The sequence below is a fragment of the Chaetura pelagica genome, unplaced genomic scaffold (genome assembly GCF_000747805.2).
Source record: "Chaetura pelagica isolate M959 unplaced genomic scaffold, ChaPel_1.0 scaffold40, whole genome shotgun sequence".
In the NCBI taxonomy this organism is placed as follows: Eukaryota; Metazoa; Chordata; class Aves; order Apodiformes; family Apodidae; genus Chaetura; species Chaetura pelagica.
In genome coordinates this window covers 261,987-277,397 of record NW_009952160.1, presented here as the reverse complement: position 1 = coordinate 277,397, position 15,411 = coordinate 261,987, and positions in this window count along the sequence as shown.

Here is a 15,411-nt window from a genome sequence, read left to right as displayed (position 1 = left end):
TAAACAAAACTAAGCATGCAGCAGCTAACGTAACTGTGTTTGGCAGACAGAGAGAGGAGCAGGCGCTCTTCTGGCCAGTAGCCACAGCTCAAAGCCTTAGTCATGTATTTTGGTCAGGAGACTGCTGGCAACTGACCAGCTAATCCGTCAAGGCTGATGTCTCTTATTTGCAGGGTAGCTGGTGTGTGTGTGTGTGTGTGTGTGTGAGTGGTGCATGTGTGTGTGTAAATACACTCAGGACAGCTGATGTGGGTTAGATATCCTGTTGCAGCAACTTCTGTGTTTTGCACATTCTGCTATTTCTTCTTTTTATGTTTACTCTAGACTATTTTTGCAACAATGGAGAGAGATAAACAGAGAATTTGTACATGCAAGGTAGGTTAACTTCTTCACCAAAAGTATAATCAAACACTGGAACAGGCTGCCCAGGGAGGTGGCTGAATCACCATCCCTGGAGGTGTTTAAAATACATTCAGATGTAGTGCTTAGGGACATGGTTTAAGCACTGGACTGGGTAGGGCTAGGTTAATGGTTGGTAAAGTTAGGTAATGGTTGGGAAAGTTAGGTTATGGTTGGTAAAGTTAGGTTATGTTTGGACTCAATTATCTTAAAGGTCTTTTCCAACCAGAATGATTCTGCAATTTCGTGATTCTGTGAATTTGATGCTGATGCTGATGCTGGCTGACGCTCAGCTTGACACAACAGTGTCCTTAACCAAATTCTGCCATATCTCAGAGCTACCCCAGAGCCAGAACTACCAGCAAACTTGAGACGGTAGAGCCCCTCCCCTGGGGGGCATTTAACCAGGAAAGAAAGCCCTGAAGAATATTACAGCTGTTCTGCTGTGGAGGGGAAGGCAGTACAGCAAATACACTGCTGTAGGATTCAGAGTTGCTGTTTCTTGGACAACCCTAAAGTACCAGGAATTGCAATTTACTTTATTCCTGTTTGTGAATGAGGAATGCTATCTATAGCACTTTTCTTCTCTCCTCAAGATCTTTGGGTACAGCTAATTCTGGTCCATCTGGTGATGAAAGCAAGGTTTGTACTGAAGCATGGAAAACAGAGCTTGTTGTGCTCCTGCCAACACCCCAGGATTCCTGTGTGGCATTGCTGAAGTTGCTGAGTCCATCCTTGACTCAACCATCTGTGGGATGAAAGCAGGTAATAGTACGTCCCTGCCTGCAAGGGATGGGCCATACCACCCTAGCTCAGCAGGACCTGGGCTTTACAGGCTGTAACAAAACAAACACTAGGAAGAGAGGGGCTAGCTGGAGGACACAGAACACAAAGAAGAAATATTATACTAGTCGCCATTAAACATTTCTAGGTAAAACTCAGCTGTGTGTCATCTGACCCCTGTCATCTCTTTCATTATACTCAGCAGATACGTTTAGACTATTGGCATTTGGATTTGTTGTTTTCCCCTCAGACAGAAAAGAAAGGAAAACAACCCCTGATATTTTACAGATATCTAGCAGCTACTGTAAATGCAGCTTCTCAAACTAACATAATGAGCAAATTGAATTAAAAATCAAAGTCCTGTTACAAAGCAAGGCTCAATCTTCCACTTCTTGCACACAAAATATTACTGTTGGGTTCAAGACTTGAGTCTTGAACTTATCTCTAAGTTGTCTGTATGTGTAAAAAAAGGGAGTACAGAAATATATTCACAATTCTATTTACCTGTAGGCTTTGTCTTTTATTTACTGTGTATGAAAAACCCCATTAATTTAGCAGGGCCTGGAGAATCTGTATGTTTTAATTATTTTGCTTTTCACTTCTAAAGTACCTGTAAGGATCCATGAAAATACCTAAGTAAGAAGGACTGGGCTGTGCTGTGGGGAAAAGCTGTTCAAGACACTCAAGCAAGTTGTCACTGCTTCAGATGTGGGTAACATTGGCTTTCACATACCTACTTCTGAAGGGCAGATATACAAACTTCTACCTTTCCAACGGAAAAAAAAAAAAATTAATTAAAAATGCACTGGTTAGGATCTGAGATACATTTACATTGACTTAGGGGATATAAAGTAATCTTCCTTTCTGAAATGGAAAGGAAAAGAAAAAAAAATCCTTCACGTGAAAAACTCAAGTCAGGTGAGAAGAGCAAAAAAGTTTCCCACATGAAGCAGTTCTTCCAGTCTTTTGGGCAAGCATTTGTCTATTTGAACAAACTAATTTTTTCCTTCATTTTTTTTCCCCCTAAGTATTTAAGGGTGTTTTGTTTAAACTGTTCAAAACTAGCTCCAGTGATTAAGTACAGGGAAAAACCAACAAAAGAAACATGTCGTGCCAAGCAGAGGAGTCATCCAACCAGCCTGTGTAAAGGTGTTCCACTGCAATTTCAAGTATTTTAAGCACTTGTAGGAAAATGCACTGAGTACCTTTGAGTACTGAACTGAGAAGTCTGTGCATTGAGGATTTTGTTGGAAGCAACGATCTTCCTGGAGGAAATACTCTTTGGACACTTCCTCTCCTCATACCATTTTTCCCCTGGTAAGACAGACAGTAAGCCAGGCATTTTCACTAGCTCAGTATTTAGCAATGGTCTTAAGGCAAGAGTGGGAGTACAGTCCTGTATTCTGAAGCCTCCATGCTGTGTTTCTGTAAAAAACCAGAAGCCTGACATTTTGGTTGCCCAGAAGAGCTGTTTTTCCAGTGTTACCATGCAGCTCCCTCAAGCGTCTACTGAAATATGATGAGTTTCTAAAAGCAGATACAAAAAAAAAGCTGCCTTCACATAGCATCAATGAGGATGCATAGAAAGCAGTCACCATCTCTGACCTCTTCCCGGCTGTAGGAGTTTGCTTATCAATAGTGCTAGACAATCACATGTGTGTCTCTCGGTGACAGTTGCTGCAAGGAGGCAGCCTGAGGCTTACAGACACAGCTGGCAATCTAGCACAGACACAGATAAGAGAGTTTAGACCTGTCATCATGGAGGTCATGTCAGGGACTTCCTGAGGGCATCCTCAAAGAGCTCAAATGTGGTATAATACATGCTAGGTAAGAGTTCAATGTAGTTGCAATTACTGCATAAAATAAGAGATTGCAAATGAATACAGAGACAATGTGCAGCTGTGCAGCCCCCTGTTTGTCAGTTATAAGCAAGCTGCACCTTGCAGTGAAAGATGTTCCAGCCACCTCTTACACCAGTCCTGCTATAAGTTAATGCAGTCACAGAGCCAAAAGTGCCCCTGATGCTTGTTTTCTCATTCTCAAATGTTAGAACAGTATTTGCTGCTGCTTTTATCCTGAAAGTCATCCAGACTAAACCTGCAGGTGCTGCACTTCAGTATGAATCATAGGATAAATATCACCACAGCCACTGCTCATCATGAACAGGCTTATTTCAAAATTATCATTGCAACATTCCTCCTTTGTTTGACTGTTTTACAGTCCTTCCTCGACTGTTGTCAGCACACTTGCCTCTCATTTCACCTCCAGTCACTCTCAGAGGCACAATCTCTTCAAAGCACCTGTGAAAAAAGGTGAGGGGTCTATCATCTGACCATTCTGTAAAGTAAACAAACCTGGTGATTTCACATGGTCAGGTTTTTTTCACAATGTAGCCACGTATCTATTATCCACCTGTGTGCAATATACTCTGGTCAAATAAAGGGAAGTGTCTGCTGCAGAGAGACACCTGAATGCAGCACACACTGGCTCAGCTCTCTTGCCTGAAGACATCACATTGCACAATCACCAAACTGCAGAGCACCATGTGCCCTGACCCCCATCCCCTGCCCTCACTCACCTCCCAGAGCTCCTGTAGAAGTACGGAGGGCACTGCAGCAGTGGCTCTGTGCCTGAACAGGAGGGACAAATCTCTTATCAGAGAACTTACAGCCATCCACTACCCCTTTGCAACATCATGTCTTCAGGCTATCTGTCAGCCAGGGTAAGACTCTGGTAAACAAGAACATAAATCAAAAAACAATGTGGTGACCTATTTAATGGGAAAACGACTATGTCGACCCAAGCCACTGGCAGAACTTGTTTAATTGCTATAGCTGCTAGCCAAGTAAGTCATGTGTGGACACAGGCATCGGAAGTCGCCAAACTAGTAGGGCCCTGCTTAATGCATTCAAACATGTTTGTAAATGCTTGGCTGGACAGGAATATATCTAGGCACATGCTACTTCTGTAGCTGCAAAGAGTCCAGGAGTTGTTTCATCTTTCAAAGGAAAAGCATAGCGCCTTTCTTTGCCCTGCACTCTGAGTGCTGTGTCCATCTGTGTTAGTGGGTGTGAATTCCCCATGTTCTGCTCAGGCTCCATGCTGAAGAAGGCTCTATAGAGGAGAGAGTCCTCCTTTCAGTTGCCCTCTTCACCTGGATAGATAGCTGAGCTTTTCAGTCAAGGGAAACAACATGAGAAGGAGGAAAACAAGAGTTTGCAGGGATGTTTACAGCACAGGGGATGCCTTATTTAGTCATTGGAGGGGAGGAGGAGGTGTGGTGGAAAAGAACCACCAAACACATCTATTCTAACCAAAGGAACCTCAAAAGAAATCAAGTTCCTCAAATGATGAAAGAAAACTTCAGAGAAGCTGCAGAGGAAGAAAGCATACAAAGCAGGGCTCGGAGACAAGTGGAAAAAAGGCTAAAACAAGGTCAGCTGCTCTCACCCTGACAGCCTCCATGTACTAGTAATGTGAGCAACTGCTTATTTCATCTGTGTGTGATACCACTTCATGGGCTCTGCCTAAAGAAAATGCTCAGCTCATGATGCTCAGAGTCTTCTCAACACAAATAATCTCTAAGGGAAGAAAACACAGAGGATCTGGAAGAGAATGAGAAGCACCCCTCCAGTATGAAACATACTGTGCACAAACAGCAACACCACCACATTAAAGCCCTCAGTTTGAACTCTTTGGACACTGAATGTATATAGCCATCAAATATTGCTGCAACACTTGTACAGGTTGGAACAAATCACTAATGATCCTTACACTCTTCCTTGCAGAAAGTAATATCTGCAAAAACTGCTGCATGAGCTCACAGCATCTTTGGGGCAGAGAGAAAATGGCTTCTCACCAGTTCTACTTGGCCTCCATAGCACACAATTTGCTTACCTAAGTTTTAGAAAGTTGTTAATTTCTCGTTAGGTATTTCCACAGGAAAAATGTCAGAATACTCTCCATTTAGTCATTTGAAAAATACTGTCTTAAATGGTCTAACTTCTTTTCTAAGATGTTTGGTTAGAAAAATTATTAGTGTTTATTATCTTTGTTGGCTTCTGCTACTTATGAAAAATACATTTTCACATCATACTTGGCAGCTGCAGGGTATTAAATCTTTACAGTGATTTCACTTACCCCAGAAGACATCACATAATCAAAACCAGTCAAACAGAAAAGCAAAACTCATCCTGTCTTTGCCTCATCCTTTGTCTGCAATCTGCCTGCTTCCAGTGTAAATGCTTGATATTCCTAGCCCAGGATACTGCACTGGCCTTTTTGTTTCAACACATTTCAATTTCTTTACAAAAGAAAGTCAGGTAGGAATTTGTTCCCTCCTGCTCTTCATAGCTACAATTCATTGTTTCAAGAACCCGTCTTCAGTAAGGGACACAGAGGATCTTCTATATAGGGTGTTCTATAGGATCTTCTGCAAGTAAATAAGAATCAGCTGTGGAAACAGCTGAGCAGCATGGATGGCAGAAATGAAAGTGGTGGGAGGGCAAAACCAATGAATTCTCATTATTGTTAGATCTGCCTTTTGTTTCCTGTTCCTCCTTTCCTTTCTGTATCTCTTCCCATTCCCACACAGCCAGAGAGTGCTGTGCTACAAACAGTCTGAAACCGTATGTGCTCAGATGGGGAAGCACTGGCAGCTGCTGAGAAGTATTTTGTGGCAGCTGTGGTCTGCCTGGCTTTCCCTCTATGGAGGCTCTGGTTTAATTTTCTTCTACCAGACTGCTGCCTTCCAGGCAAGTTGGAGACTTTCTCCTCCTGACTTGCAATGTCAAATGTGGTCAGAAGATACAGAAGCAGGGAACCAGACACACAAATTGTGTGTGTCTCATATTCTTAGGGGGAAAAACCCAAAGGTACTGATGGTTTGACTACACAAACGGAGCAAGCAGTAATCTCAGTATTCTGCATTGCCTACCTAGCAAAACTCTTACTGCCGCTCTTAGACCTCAGCCTACATAAGAATGCAGGATAAGGTCATGTGCACTATGATTCACACAAAACTGAGTATTTTCTCATCTTTTAAAAACAGGAAAATGGAAAAAACTACTTGTGCTGAATTTCTGCTTGCATCCCCTGTTTATAAGAAGCTCCTGCTCTGTGGCCCACTCAGCAGTTTAGTGAGAAAAACACGGGGGTTAGTAATTTCAAAAAGCTATTTCAGAAATGCAAGGTAACCCTGGTTGTTCCCAGAACCAGTGGCAAGGAGGAACAAAGCAGAAACACAGGGGAAAAACAGCAGGCAACAGGCAGGTGAATTATGCAGGTACACAACTGCAAGTACATTACTGAAGGTGAGGGGAAGGCTGTCCAGGGACTTAGGGACAAAACTGTACTCTTATGATAAATCTCAACCACTTAGCATTGATAAAGAGCCACAGCACCACTATCTGCAGTCTTACAAAAAAAAGTCCTGCACAGAGCAGCTGTGTTTCTATGCATATACCTTTGTGTTAGCATGTAAGAAGAAGTAAGCAGCATCTTCTTCATATTGTGCTTGGGGAGAACAGCAACGGCTCATCAAGACCTTACCGGGTCTTGAAGTCAGGAGGCAGAATTATGTCTGAGCTGATCAATTGCAAGCCTCTTTGATGAATTCTCATAGTCCTAGTATTTTCATGAAACACAAATGGTTTTGGACCTTTTTCAAAGAACTATTAACGTTTGATCTGAAGAAAAAAAAAATTGGGGGGGGGGAGAAGAAAAGAAAAAACAGTTCAGGAATTTGCTTTCATCTTCTGCCCCTAAACTTTAGGCAACTCTTCAGCAACACGTATGATGACTTGTAAGTCTGAGTAATTTGTCTTGGCAGCCAGGCTTTAGCTAGGAAAATACATAGAAAAGCATCCTGGCAGCTGTGTGCAGATCTTCTAGAGACAACAGTCCCAAATTATTTTCAGGATTGATAACCCACTCCATCACAAGACTTAATTAACAAAGCATAATTAGTTAACATTCGTGGAAGAGGAAGGCATTCAAACTATGCAAATCATTACATTAAGCAGCTACATCAATACAGCGAGGTAATTTATTATCTCCTTTTTGTTTGTTCTGATAGTCTTCAATCAAGATTTAGCCAAAAACATACAATGTGCATTAACACAGTATCTAGGGTGGCTGCTGCCCTCAGCAGTGATAAGGCAAGGTTGACACTTAATGAAACAGAATTTTACAGAGTGAATGGTCTTGCTGATAAAAGTTGGGGGCAGGAGAGAGGGAAAGCCTATTTTTTCTCTTTTTTTTGTTTTGAAGAAGCTGAGGCATAAAAAAGTGCTAAAAAGGACTATAAACGGGACTGATGGACAGAAGAGAAAAAGGCAAGGAAAACATTAAGAAAACCAATGTGTTCCACTTAGCCAGCTATCAGTCTTTTCTGGCAACTCTTATCATTTTTTTGTCTTCATTTTCACTTGGTGTGGGGAGCCGTCAGCACACAACCTTTGTCACATGTTAAGCAAAGGACCACTGGTGGCAGGAGGCCTGTGGCTGAGGAAGTGGACTTCTGCCTCGCCGAGGTTACAGCAAGATGAGCAAACAGCCTTGGCGGCACTGGGTTTGTATGGGATCATCTGCAAGGCTCAAAATTCTCCCTCAGTCTGGGTGAAAAGGGCACACGCAGGCATATTTGTACTAGCCTTTCTGGTATCATTTAAAAACATGTATATATTGATTCCTGTTTAAATGTCAACATGGAAAGCCAGCCAGTTATCTGAGTCTGGATAATCAAACTATTTAGAAAATTGTTACCTACCAGCCTGCATTTCATAGCTCTTTAGAAGTTAATTCAAAGTTTTCAGCCCTTTCAGGAAAAAAACTGGCAACCGAAGACATGAATACTGGCCAATGGACAATGTTTTATAAGTAATTTTTAAATGTGCCCAAATACAAAAAGTATGGGCTAGTCTCAGATTTACTTTGCCACTTCCATGTGGCTTGCCTTTTGGTAAGTAGTAAAGGAAAAGAGGGAAAAAAAAAAATCTCAACCAAGTCTAATCTGGTATTTTACTAGAGAATTTTAGTTTCCTCTTCAAGAGGAGAATTTTTTAATACTACTGTGAAAGAGCATTTTAATTTAGATTATTATAGTATATTCCATGTGCAACAGCACTAAGGCATGTTTTTCCATTAATAGTTTACCCTTTTTCATTAATTTTCATATATATTCTGCAAATGGTTTAGGACAGTACAAATTCAGCTCATTGAACAATACACAAAACAACCTATGTGATGTTAAAGTTGAGTTACGGATATATTACTTTGTGAAACAATTATTGGTAATGCAAAAAAATCCAAAAACATTTCCAAAAAAACCTCTTCTTGGTAGGAAAAAAGAACTAATAGAAAAATATTTCAACATTTACATTTATATTTGCCACTGTACATATAGTAAAAATAGTCACAAAAAAAGGTTTCACAGGTCTAGACAGCAACTGTGTTGAATCTTTCGTATGCTTCCTCCTTTCTTTCTCCCTTTCTTTCTTTTTGTCTGTCCCCATCAAAGTATTTGGGGATTAACCTTTTGCACCCAGACAGAATGTAGGTAGTTCTATATCTGAGTGTTAGCACTAAGGGCCTGTGCACATTGGAGCCTGCAGCAGGGAAAGCCCCTGACAGCAGGGATGGTCGCAGGAGCAACCTGGCAGACTAATTCCCACAGTGCAGAGAAGGGACATGTCAGCCAGTGGCTCCTGTGCCTCCCCAGAGTGGCTACCCCGGCCTTTGCCAACTAAACAAAGCCGAAAGGAGCCCCAAACTTTTCTTCCTTACACACAGCCAAACAAAAAAATCTTTAAAAAAACGTTAATGGAGGGAGAGGCAACTGCCAGCACTGTGGATTACAGTACATGCGCAGCTGTCTGCTCTTCATGCTAATGGCAGGCATCTGGGACACTTATCAGGGGGCAGGGAAGCAGGGGAGCAGAAGGCAATCCAGGCACATGGCATAGGTTTCATCATCAGCTTTCCAGTGATGGGCAAAGGTGACTTTTTCGCATTAGGTAATGGGTATTGTAGGTAATGAGTTGGTTGCAAGGCAGTGTGTAATACAGCTTAGCTGGCTGATAGCCAAGTCCCTGACTTGCAGCAGTACTGGCTGGGGAGGGAGGAACCTGCTAGTAAAGGATGCTGATCTGTGAATTGTGAGGCTTGAACTTCAGCAGGCCCAAAATCTAGGCATCTGGGCCACAGTCTCCAGCACACCTGTATACTAACACCAGCACCATAGCAATCATCCCATGCCAGCCCACTTTTCTAGCACTGCATGACCACACACCAAGAGATCTTCTACTACAAGAGCAGAGGAAGACTCTAGTGATAGGGATGAGAAGTGACTGCATGGATATTTTGTCAGTCATGCAGTGTGCTCTTCTGCAAGCCTAAGGGTAAGGTCTAGTGATACTGTTGTGGATGTTCTCATATGGAGCAAGAGGAAATTGCATAAGCTAATAGCCACTCATGAGACAAGTCAGAGAAGCAGCGATCAGCGCTCACCTCTGCAGCTGCTGTGCAACGTATGGCCTTGTCACAGAGTCATGAAGACACTGCTGCAACATTGAACAGTATCCTAAAATATCTTGTTTCATGCTGGCCACTAACTAAACCATGTTCATCTCACATCTAGATGCGTGTTCCCTTGTGCACTCTCTCATTCCGTATCCCATGAGGATCCAGAACAGAAGTCCTTTTCCTTGTGCTGTGCTGCCTTGAAGCTTCAGGGCATACACTTAGGATGCTCCATAGGTTGAGGCTGATCAAAGAGGGAGAGATCAAAAGAAACTCTGCTCTACCGATAGTGAGAAGGTTCCAATCAAGCAATTCCTTGGTAGCCAGAAAGGTCCTATGGAAGACCTGGTATAGTGTGTGTCTGCCATAGTGATTAAGCAGTGACTAAGATATTTGAAATGATTATGTAAATCTGACAACAATTACCAGCATCCTGGTCTTCAATGGGTTTAGTATGCTTCAGCCAGCTCTCAGAGATAGGCAAGACAATGCGCACTGCCCTGATTTGTACCACACTGTTCACATTCCCAAACTAGTTAACTCTTGCATTTCTTTTGATTAACAGAAGGGAGGTGTGGGGGGAGAGGAGGGGAGAAAAAAAAAGATGCACTGTGCTTTACCATGGCTAACCTCTGTATTGAAGAGCCTAGAGTGATCTATCCACGGGTCATTGATTTTATTTCAGTGCCACAACTGTTTGCTACTGCTTCTTTTTGCCTCAGTCTTCCCATTTGTAAGGCAGGACTAACATGAGTTAGGAGTCAACACTGCTTTTAAGACTCAAAAGACACAGGCACTGATGTCTCTTTCCTCTTACCTGATTTTCAGGAAAACAAACTTTAAACCAGCAAGCAGCTTTTGTTTAACCTTCCCTCACATGATCTGTTAATGAAGCCCAGCCTGTAACTTTTTCAGTTTAAAAATAATTCCTCACATCACTCGCAGTCTCTAACCTTACCATAGGAAACACTTTCCAGCATGTCAGCTTGCCCTTTAGACAACACTGTTCCAAGAACGACAGAAGACAAACAGATTTTCTTTCACCAACACTGCACTCAAAGCACTTAAAGATTTATACTTCTATGAGCTTCATTACTGCTTTGTTTCAAAAAAGAAATGTTGGATCGGTTTTTGTTTAAATCAAAATGTGATTTAAAATATTAAATAGAATATTAAATAGTCCCCAACGCCTTCTTTGAATTCTGTTAAAATGCTTTCACTGTGATCTTTAGAGTGGAGATTTGCAGTAAAATCTGGTCTCGGTCAGAGAAACTTTACAATATAGACAAGATTTGCAAGTGCAATATTGTTAAAATAGAATTTTCAATTAAGAGTGTCAGGAAATAGTAACTACTTCTGAGTAAAATTGAAAAAATACCCTTTTTAGGAGGAAAAAATTCCACAAATATAATTTAAATTCTACAGAAACATCAATACAACATAATAACTGTAAAATTCTACATCAGCAATTTAATAGAATAGTTCCACAGATCATCCCACTTTTTTCCTGGGTTAGCTTTTAAAATCACAAATCTCCCAAAACTCAGAAATTACTATCCACCAGAAACCACGAGTAGTGACTGTGAAAATAATGGGGAATAAATCAAATTGAGGTTTGAAATTTTAAGTACGTGAGTTGCAGGATGGTCAAAGCTTCAAAGCTGACTTCACTATTTAACCTCTCAAAAAAAAAAGGAATATTAATAATAAAAAAAGGTAAAAGAAAAGAGAAACCAAAATAATTCATTTTTTTCCACACAAAAAAATAACTTCATTAGAAAACCTCACAGGAAAATAACCTTGGTTTTGGGAAACCCTAACCCTGAAGTAGTGGCAATACTAGAACCCTCAGCTGGTCTTTCTTGCAAGGCAAGCAATACCTTGCATCATCCCCAACTCCTGTGACCAGGTATTACATTGAGATGCAAACGAAGTCGCCTTTGCTTTGTGGCCAGCAGAGAAGCTGGAATGCAGTTTCTTATCTGGCACTTGGGTGAGGAAATGATGGTTCTGGGAGATCACAAGACTGCTGAAAACAAAGAGGTGCTTCAGAAGGGTTGTGTCACTGCTCCCCAGCCATCTCCCAGGTTTTCAGAAAACTCACAGAACCCTATCTATGCTCCCTTGAAGCAGCGGCTGCTTCCTTTTCTAACCTAATAATGATGCAACTAATTTCATTATGGATACTCAAACTGAAGAACAGTTTAATCTGATCTTTTTACTAGGGAGAATCCAAAATAAAGATTCCCAAGTGAGTCCTTATGAACATCATTCATGCCAGAGGGACATTATGAACTCCAGAGCCACCTCAGATATTTGGTGAGGAATGCCCATGTTGGGGAGGAATGCTGGTCACTTTTCACAGAGCTGCAAGGAATAAGCAAAACTGTTCATGCTTTTTTTGGCAGCCTTTTCACGAGCCAAATTTGTTCAAAACAAATTAGGTAAAAAATATCTGCAATTCCCGAAACTTTTCTGAAACTGGCATTAAAATTAAGTATTAAAGTGAGTATCATTTCTTAAAATGGCTAAAGGACAACTATTCTACAATTGTCTGCACACATCTCCCTACTTTCTGAATCAGTCTGGTGTTGGAAATTTACTGTGCTTTTTTTTCCGTGAGAAGTATCTTTATTGTAAAATAGGAGAAAAACATGATTACTTTTCTGAAAAGAAAGCTGACCTGTTTGGGTTTTTTTAAGTTTCATTTTCCTACACGTAAATATGAGTCTGGCATTTCTTATACATAGACCAGACTCTGGCATGTAAAATCAGCATAGTGCTCTCTCAAATATATCTGTGCTGTTGTAAACTGAATCAGTGTTTGGCTGAATAGAATTTCACATGCAACTGGAAATGTTTGGGGTATTTTTTTTGTAGCATCTAATTGAAGTTGCTCAGTGACAGCTTGCTGTGAAATACAGTTATTTGCATTTGAGGATGAATAACACTTTAAGACTTAAACACCTTGACTAACACAATATTGCTGTACAAGTTCATCCTTACGTCATGGCAAAATGATGGAAATCAGATTTAAGCCAGAGGACTTTAACATGGTATGAAGAAGCATGTTCACAATCATAGCCTTCTAAGTAAGCCAGCTCAGCCTTTTATATTCCAGGAAGAAACATCCTGAATCACAGAAATGGAAAAATCGATGTTTGCTTAAATAAAATGTCCTTCATTCTCTGTTTGGCGAAATAGCATCACAACAAATCACTTGTTTTTACTTCAGGAAGGATCATGGCACACAAGTTACCTTGAGATAGATGGTCAAGCTGCTTGTGCCACACACTTCACACTTAGGTGTGACATAATTTATTCTGTGTACATTGCACAGATGTTTTTGGTACATTTCCAGCTGCATCACTGTACCTTTGCAAGTCAGCTACCATTACAAAGGAGTTTTGCATTTCTGATTTCTGCGTCTTTTTCGGGCAGATACAGGTTGGTCCTTTCCTCTCTGCACTTGTTGCAGGAGAGTGAAGAGAAGAAAGAATTTGGAAGTACAAAACAAGCTTCAGAAATCCTGGATTAAAATATGCAGAGGGGTTAAAGAGGGGGAGGATTGTGCTGCACATCTGGGATGTGCAGTAACAGCTGAGTTTCCTGTTGATGAGATGCCGCCTGAAGATCAATGCTGAGGTCACCACTCCAGCTTCAGAGGCAACACACTGCTATGCAAGTTCTGAGGACTACTAAGAAACGCAGGGCCTCTGTCATCTGGTAACTTGCAGTGTCAGACAGCTACAGGGCAGTTGGCCATCATTTGGCTGTCGCAATGGAAACTTGACCAGTTATTAAAAGGTATTGCTCCACAGCTTAGAAGAGTAGTAGGCCTTTGGCAAAACAGTTGGAACTCTGCATACATAGAGTTCCTCAAAAGCTGTTTTTTCAAAGCAGTTTGGAAAATTACTCAAAAAATGAGAGATTTGAACAGACAAGGGGTTTCTCCCTTACAAGTTTTGATCTTTGGGTTATTTCAGGAAGGCATATGACTACTGTGGTTAGCATGGCTATCTGGACTGGATGGATGGTATGGCTTCAGTTAAGCTTTTAAACAGAGGAACTGAAGGAGCTCTTGATTTCACCTCTTTTCTCTGGTAACCTTGAAGGACTGCTTTGCACAGAAGACCCACACACAGTTGCTAGTCCCCACAGAGATGTTTTCAATAGAGAAAAGACTGCTGTGGCTGGTGTGACTGCAGCAGGGTGACACAAGGTTGCACAATTTGATGGAAAATTATTTCTAGCAGTATCTGCCCAGTTACCACTGCTGCCACTGACCCTCTGTTCACTTCAGTGGCCCACCACCATCCTGGGCTTGCAGTTTCACGTGTGAACATGTCATGGTGCACAGAGAGGAGCAGCAGGAACAGTGATGAGACAGGGTTATCTAGTAGCTATGCAGCATGTCATTTTCACCTTGACTGGAGTGGTGAACTGTCTCTGCAACATGGCTGGCAGTCTTCACATTGATGACAATATAACACAACTCCTGGAGAAGAAATGTTCATCCAGGAGTTGGAGGTAGTCCTAGGCCACCTTATTATGACAGATTTCTAACTGGAACTCTTGTGATGACCAGGTTCTGATCATAGCTGATTTTCCTTGCATATGCTTATGTTTCTGCACCTGGGCTCCCAAGTTTCCTTCCCAAAATACCTGAGTAACTGATAATTCCACCCAACAGTTACGATTCAGCACAAGCCAAAAGTCAACATGCTGAAGGTGAAAGTATTTCTGTCTCCTTCAAGAATTTCAGTGAAGTGTGTTTAACATTTCCCCATGTGTAGTAGTAACACATACTTGTAGGGAGAACTTACATTCTTAGTAAAAATTGCATCTGGCATTTACGTATGTGTATGTGCACTAAGAGTGCTCAGGAGAAGAGGTAGCAGAGAGGTACCACATGCTATAGGAGTACATGGTAACTTCTTCAAAGAGACAGAACCATACCAACTGGAAAAGCATTGGTCTTGGTGCATCTCAGGGCACATTACAGAGCAGCAGACATGATTTATGGTGCAAGATGTTCTGTACGTTTGACCTCACCTCCTGCCAAGGCAGCTAAACATCTTGCTCTTCTAGAAAACAAGTCCTCGTCCATAGTTCACTGAGAACCTAATCGTGGCCTTTCAATGCCCAGTTGATATCAGATACAACTGCAGAAAAAAAACAAAAAAAAGCTAACACATATAGGATTGACAAGTTCTATGGCACAGAAAGTATTAGCAAAAACCTGTTAAGTAAAAACTTTTCAAATCCAAAACAACAACAACAAAAATAAAATAAAAAAAAGAAGCCCCCTAACTATGAGTTAGTCGAGTTGTATGAATTTCATCTAACTCTTGTGAGATAATTATGTGTGAATCAGTTTGGTAATGAAAAGTTTGACAGATACAAATGCATAGTCTTAGTGCCTGCATTTCTGTTTTCCTTTACAAATAAGGAAATATGAACTTTTCCTTAGAAAAGTCTGGTCTTGAAACTTTTGACAGGGAAATCCAAATAATTAAAGCAGAAAGCACAAGGATAACTTGGTTAAAGATAAAGTTTAATTTTTCAAACCTGCACACACTATTAATTATTCTAATTTGTGCTAGTGTGCAATTTCATTGTTGCAGTGTATGTCACAGTCTTTTGCTTCCTTTCCATGATTTCTGTATAGTCAGTCAGCTGAACTGCAAAACTTTTAAGAAATTTAAG